The sequence below is a fragment of the Staurois parvus genome, unplaced genomic scaffold, assembly GCF_062004578.1.
Source record: "Staurois parvus isolate SC_StPar_1 unplaced genomic scaffold, SC_StPar_1.0 ptg000232l, whole genome shotgun sequence".
Taxonomy (NCBI): Eukaryota; Metazoa; Chordata; class Amphibia; order Anura; family Ranidae; genus Staurois; species Staurois parvus.
This window is the reverse complement of record NW_028318028.1, coordinates 5,775,173-5,782,750: the sequence shown is the minus strand read 5'-3', so window position 1 is coordinate 5,782,750 and position 7,578 is coordinate 5,775,173. Positions and strand designations below refer to the sequence as shown.

Below are 7,578 nucleotides of genomic sequence, written 5' to 3'. Positions count from 1 at the left end.
CGTATGTTTGGGGTCATTGTCCTGCTGGAAGACCCAGGATCTTGGACGCAAACCCAGCTTTCTGACACTGGGCCCTACAGTGCGACCCAAAATCCTTTGGTAATCCTCAGATTTCATGATGCCTTGCACACAGTCAAGGCACCCAGTGCCAGAGGCAGCAAAACAACCCCAAAACATCATTGAACCTCCACCATATTTTACCGTAGGTACTGTGTTTTGTTCTTTGTAGGCCTCATTCCGTTTTCGGTAAACAGTAGAATGATGTGCTTTACCGAAAAGCTCTATCTTGGTCTCATCTGTCCACAAGACGTTTTCCCAGAAGGCTTTTGGCTTACTCAAGTACATTTTGGCAAACTGTAGTCTTGCTTTTTTATGTCTCTGTGTCAGCAGTGGGGTCCTCCTGGGTCTCCTGCCATAGCGTTTCATTTCATTTAAATGTCGACGGATAGTTCGCGCTGACACTGATGCTCCCTGAGCCTGCAGGACAGCTTGAATGTCTTTGGAACATGTTTGGGGCTGCTTATCCACCATCCGGACTATTCTGCGTTGCAATCTTTCATCAATTTTCCTCATCCGTCCACGACCAGGGAGATTAGCTACAGTGCCATGGGTTGCAAACTTCTTGATAATGTTGCGCACTGTGGACAAAGGCAAATCTAGTTCTCTGGAGATGGACTTGTAACCTTGAGATTGTTGATATTTTGCCACAATTTTGGTTCTCAGGTCCTCAGACAGTTCTCGTCTCCTCTTTCTGTTGTCCATGCTTAGTGTGGCACAGACAGACACACAATGCAAAGGTTAAGTGAACGTCTCTCCTTTTTATCTGCTTTCAGGTGTGATTTCTATATTGCCCACACCTGTTACTTGCCCCAGGTGAGTTTACAGGAGCATCACATGCTTGTAACATTCTTATTTATCCGCAGTTGTGAAAGGGTGCCAATACTTTTGTCCAGCCCATTTTTGGAGGTTTGTGTGACATTATGTTGAATTTGCTTTCTTTCCTCCCTTTTTTTGTTTTGTCCCAATACACACAAAGGGAATAAACATGTGTATAGCAAAACATGTGTTAATGCAATACGTTTCGTGAGAAATACATGATTTCCTGGAGAAATATCAAGGGTGCCAACAATTTCGGCCATGACTGTACATGTTTCTGCAATAAAAACCTGACAAAGAGTTTTAAACCCCCCCCCCACTCTATAAAAATACATTTACACATAGTTCAGGATGCCATAACAACTTCTCTCTCTGCTCTTTGTGCTTATAGAGATGCCTACAGAGAAGTGGATTGGGGGGGGGGGGGGGAATCTCTGCAGACATCAGTTATCTTGGGGTAAACAATAATGATTGTCCATGAAAATCCATCCATTTTTTGCTCAAGTTTCTTGTCCAGGAGTAGTTAGGAAAAGACAAAATTGATTAAGATTCATACAGCAGCAATGTAGATAGGAGAGTCAATTTGTTTTAATGCATTTACAATATATTGCACTAGTCTGGATGCAAACCCAACCATGTCACTATGCATCAATTAATGTGACAAAAGCTATTTGACTCATTTATCTACCTAAATCATTTTTACATTACACATTGAAAGAAAGCATCAATAACAGGTCTGTATTACAGGAAACACCTACACAGAGGCAAGGTGGAGAAATGTTTCAGGCTGTATTACTGCACAATATGTAAGATATACACAAAGTAAACCAAAATCAAGCGAACGATGCATGGATCTTGTGTTTAGATACATTTTTATTTAGCCCAGCTTTTAGCTTTAAAGTTTTTTGAACATTTGAGAATAAAACCAAAGGAGGCAATGATTGGCACGATAAATATTTATATAAATTACATATTGAATGGCTAAAATTAATACATTGTACATGCTCTATTTGCGATTGCATTGCATGTTAATTGATACCATATGTGTACAATGAACACAACATCCATATGCAATGTATAGATGAGACATATCTTATTCCTTAAGATTTAATTTAGAGGAGACAATCCCTTTGTCATACTTGTAATGTATTAGATCAAGGACAAATTCCCAATATTACATGTAATGCCAATAGATATGGGATTGACAAAAATGTCCACAGAAATTAGATTCAAATAAAAATCAAGTGATTACTTCACCTAAATTCAACTTTCGTCTTAAAGCTGCTTTTACATCTTTATTTTTTAAACTATAGATCAGTGGATTGAGTAGAGGGATGGCAGCTGTATTAAACAATGCATACAGTTTCTTTGATTCCAGTGTACCTGCTGCATTTGGTGTCAGGTATTGACTAACAAGCATGATATACAGAAGGATGACCACTGTGAGGTGTTAAGAACATGTGTAGAAGGCTTTACGTCTTCCAGTGTTTGAATGGATCTTCAGTATGGCTGCTATTATAAAGACATAGGAAATAAGAGTCAGGAGAAATGGGCCTAAAATAAAAAAGAATAAGCCTTCAAAAAAAAACAATATATCCAAAAGAGAAGTGTCGCTGCAAGTTATTTTCATCAAGGGGACAATGTCACAGAGAAAGTGATTGACTTCAGTTGATGAGTAGCAAGAGAAACTAGACAATATCCCTACAAGAGGGGCAACAAGTAGGAAACCCAACACCCAACAGAGAGAGGTCAAGAGGGCACAATTTCTATGATTCATAACCAAATGGTAACTCAAAGGGTTACAGATAGCTACATAACGATCATAACTCATTGCAGTCAGTATAAATAGCTCATGTACTGATAAAGATCCAGCCATAAAGGTCTGTACCATACAACCAAAAAAGGAAATTGTTTTATCTCCTGTAATAAAGCTTTTCAAGATCATATGCAATGTTGTGGTAGTGCAAGACATATCCACAATGGACAAGTTAGCTAAAAGGAAGTACATGGGGGTGTGAAGATGAGAGTCCAGACAGATGAGTAGAAGAATGATCATGTTGCCTCCAAGAGTGAAGAGGTAAATCAACAAAACTAAAATGAAGATTGTAATTTGTATTTCAAGAGCATCAGAAATTCCCTTAATGATAAAATATTCCGTGATGGTTTTATTTAAATACATCTGCGTACCTGATTAGTAGGATCTGAAAATGGAAAAATCAGACATCTTGTTTGTTTTAATGTACATGTAGTTTTTTTATTTCTAATATTAATCAAATTATAGTGTTCGTTAAAAATACTTTTTTTTAAAGCTGGCAGGCTTTAAACCAGTCATAAAAGATTTAGTTGCAAAATTGAATATTGGACTGTATGAAACCAGACCTATCAAAGGGATGAAATGGTATTGCACAGTGGTGTACATTTCCACTTACTTCTGACAGAATGTCTTAATTTTCTCAAGCTATGGTTTTACTGTCTTATCTGAAAAAAAAATGTCCCAGCTCAGCAAGATGACGGTTATAATCTCAGTGGTTTCTGCATCCAGTTAGGTTGTACTTAGAAGTGGGAGTATATATACTGTACAAGTATCCTTGTATTATTAAGTATAATTAGGTCCCCTGATACCTGAGAGAAAAAGATGGGGTTAATCTAATATACTCATTATTACAATTTCTAAGTTAGAGGCAAAATATAATGCCTGTAAATGTGTGAACCCTTTCTTGCCCAGAGGTCATTGAAGTATAAATGCCAAAATTAAGCAGTGTCAGTTAACATCAGCTTAACTTCAATAGCACTATGACTAATTTACCTGTGCAAAATATTTATACATTTTAAAGACACATACTGTATAAATTTAATTTGGTACACTATTTAATAAAAACATTTTTTTAAATTGGCCACTTGCCCTCCAGAGGATTTGCCCCCCTTCCTGACCAGGCCATTTTTTGTGATATGGTGAAGCGTAACTTTAACTGCCAATTGCGCGATCATGCAACTCTGCACCCAAATTAAATTTGCATTCTTTTTTTTTCCATGATTTGAGCTTTCTTTCTGTGATATTTGATCACCTGTGCATTTTTTTTGCGCTATAAAAAAATACTGACAATTTTGAGAAAAAAACTATATTTTTGACTTTTTGCTATTAAAAATGTCCAGTAAAAAATGTAAATGAATTTTCATCATATATTTAGGTCAAAATGTATTCTGCTACATGTCTTTGCTAAACAAAATCCCAATGCGTTTAAATGAATTGGTTTATGTGAAAGTTATAATATTTACAAATGGCGGTATAGATACTGTAATTTTTTCTTTTCCTGTTATTTTTACTTGTAATGGCGGCGATCAGCAACTTATAGCAGGACTGCGACGGGTATTCTGACACTGGGGGGAACTGACTTGGTGTCACTGACATTCCCAGTGACACCAATACAGTGATCAGTACTGATACAGCATTGACACTGTACCAATGGCACTGGGCAGGAAAGGGTTAACGTGTGGGGCGATCAAAGGGTTAACTGTGTACAGGGAGTGTTTTACTAGGGGGTCACTGTACGCACACTGCTTTGAATAGCTGTGCTGTGCACAGCCATCCAAAGCAATGTGCATGAGCTGACAGGGAGGAGAACTGTTAGTAAACAAAACAGTCCTCCTCCCTGTCGGAAATGCTCGGTAATCACCAGGCGTGGGCAGGGCATGTGCATGGCTCATGCACGCCCCCTACCCGGAAATGCAAAATCACGTATATATACATGATTTTGCGCACCCGTGCACCCTGTAGCAGTATTTCTTCTATAGGGTGGTCGGGAAGCAGTTAAAGGTTGAAAAGTAGAAAAATGCTTGTATTTTTTTTTATTTCAATTATTTTGTTATTTTTAATATTGTAACTGTATCAAACAATTACAGCATTAAACAGAGACACACTACTGTCTAACTACTGCAGTGGCATCTGCAAGCTGAAATTTTTTTTTTCTAATGAAGCCTTAAAGAAGAAATCTTGCTACAACCAAAACAATTCTTGTAAAGGGTCTGTCAGTTCTGGCCGGGCTGTGTGATTGATCTGTCAGCTGGTAGTAATCATTCCCCCAGAATGACAATAATAAAGGATTATTCAGCATTGGCAGGACTGTGTAATCCATCTGCCAGCTACATGAATGACACTATTACATGTAGTAGGAAGTAAACATTCCACTGCAATTACAATGATCTGTATCACCAAAACTGGGGGGAGGGCAGGGGTGGCATTGAGATGGGTGTTGATGGTGGAGCAAATGACTGGAACCAATCTTCTCTATGGCTCTCACTGCAGCAGATGAAAGCCTGCCTGTTTTCAGGGAGAGCCACAAAAGATAATTTCCGGTAATTTCTCTTACCCACCAAACTGATCACCTCTTCCTGCCCACTATTGGGTTCTCCCTGCTGCCTGGACACCCTGTGTTGGACCCCCAGCGCTGGCAGCTTCCCTCCTCTTCTCTCCCAGTAGCTTCAGGCACACAGGAGAAGCTTCAGGATGAAGAGAGGGCAAAGGGGTCAGTAAATATGTCATTTATCTGTCCCTTCCTTTTCTAAATGTACACAGTGAATGATTGGTACTGTTCATTCATCACTGTAGCATAGTAAACTGTGTTTACTATGCTTCAATTTGTGAACAAACAGAAGGCTCTGTTTCCTGCTCATTCATCTGCAGTGCAGCTGGGACTGCAGAAAGGAACTGGGAAATGTTACCTCAGTCCCTTTCTCTGTCTCATAAGTGAGACCGCAGAGGTCTGTTTAGACCTCTGATACAGTAGCTCACCAAACAATGTTGCGGTAGTGTGCTATGTGTATTGTGGGTTATTTCCTCCCTCGTGTCCCTCTTTCCAAAGTTCAAAAGTTGGGAGGTATGCATTCCCGAAAGCAGCATCATCTCTTCTACTGCACACAGCGTGGAAGTTTTAGCTTGCCTCACCTGCCAGCTGCCCCATAACCAATAACCAGTGAGGGTAAAAAGGGAATGCATAACACCACCCCCTCATTACACACTGCTGTTTAGAGCCAGTTTAGCACGGCTCAAATTTTCGGTGCTGTGTGACCAAAATGCACCTCTGCCTTTTGTTGACAAAAATCCTTGTCCAGCTTGGACCAAACAAACTAGGAGGGGCATTCAAGTCAAACCTGGACTTTGAGTTTATATAATAGAACAAATTTCAAGGAGTGGAAACTGCATTTATTTTTTTACATACTCCCCTGCTACATTTATACACTTATCCCAGCATTTAACTAATGCCTGGAAAGCTTTGGCATAGAAAGATTTGTCATTATGCCTGAACCATCCTCGTGAATGAATATGTTCACCATTTTCACAAAAAGATTTGTCTCTTGTGCAATTTCACGACGCGTTATGCATCAAATATCCAGGATCAGGCGTTCCATGCTCTGAATGTTTAGAGGAAAGACTACTGTGGGCTGGTTTTATGACTCCTTTCACAAGAGACTTCATCACCACATGCTGTTCCATGCAAGCACTAACACTATTGTCTGCCATCTTGATTAATGGTCTCTGGACTGGCCCGCAACATGTGAGCCACCTATCAGTAACAGGATGCACATGCCATTTACTACTACATTTAGTACTGCCACGCTTGCATCCCTTTTTATACATGTAAAATTAAAAGTCCTGGTTTGACTTGAACGCCCCTTGTAGCAAGGGAGTATATCGAAAAATAAATGCATTTTTCATTCCTTGAAATTGGTTCTTATATAAACTCAAAAGTCCCGGTTTGACTTGAACGCCATCAGTACAAAAACACTGACATTTGCAAAGAAAAGTGTTTACCAGATGCTTTTTGCCAACAAAATGAAGACTTCCAGTCTTTGTTCTGTTTGGAAACAATGCAGCTGGTGATTCCCTCCATCTATACCAGACTCTTATCCTACACACAAAACAATTACATGTAGAAAGAGCAAAACAAACAAATCAGTTTGCAGCCTGGTAAGCCAGGAAAAGGAAGGAAATGTGCACCCTGTGAACATTTCATATGCCCTAAACATTGGGGGTACTTTGCCAGGAAGAAAACCCCAGAAAAAGCACTTTGTCCCCAAGGTGGTGAGGACAAGGGCCCCTTCCCCATAACCCTGGCCCTGTTGTTGTTGGGGTCTGCAGGAGGGGGGTTTTATCTGAGTTTGGAAGCCCCCTTTAAAAATAGGGGGTCCCCCAAATAACAGATTATACCTATGTGAATGAATAAGGGCTACATAGTACCCCAACTCATTTATAAAAAAAATGTAAACAGTTAAAAAAACAGTTTTTGACAAGTCCTTTAATAAAAAAAACAAATGTCCTATGATGTACATCCACCATGAATCACTTTGTCCAGTGGCATCATTGTCTATAAATGATCATGTCCGTATATGCTCAATGATGTCACCTGGGAGCCCCCCTGCCCCTATGTATATGTCAGCTGTCATCCACTAGACCTGTTATCTGGTGGGAGTGAAGTGATGGCACCAGATGTTTGTCAGTGCATGGCTTTTATTTATTTTTTTCCACAGGTCAAAGGTTCTTGAACATCATGACTGACATGGATCTACATTGCTGGATGAGCTGACAAAAGAATGTACATAATGAGACTTTTTTTATTGAAAAAATTGTCAAAAACTGTGTTTTTTTTTACTGTTTATATTTTAGTATTTACCTCTTACTTATTTAAATGGGGGGAGGAATCTGGG

General features: G+C 39.4%; 1 pseudogene; it reads right to left on the bottom strand.

Moving 5' to 3' along the window:
- Positions 1–2,116: 2,116 nt before the first annotated feature.
- Positions 2,117–3,055, bottom strand: LOC149460290 (olfactory receptor 2A12-like; annotated as a pseudogene).
- Positions 3,056–7,578: the final 4,523 nt, after the last annotated feature.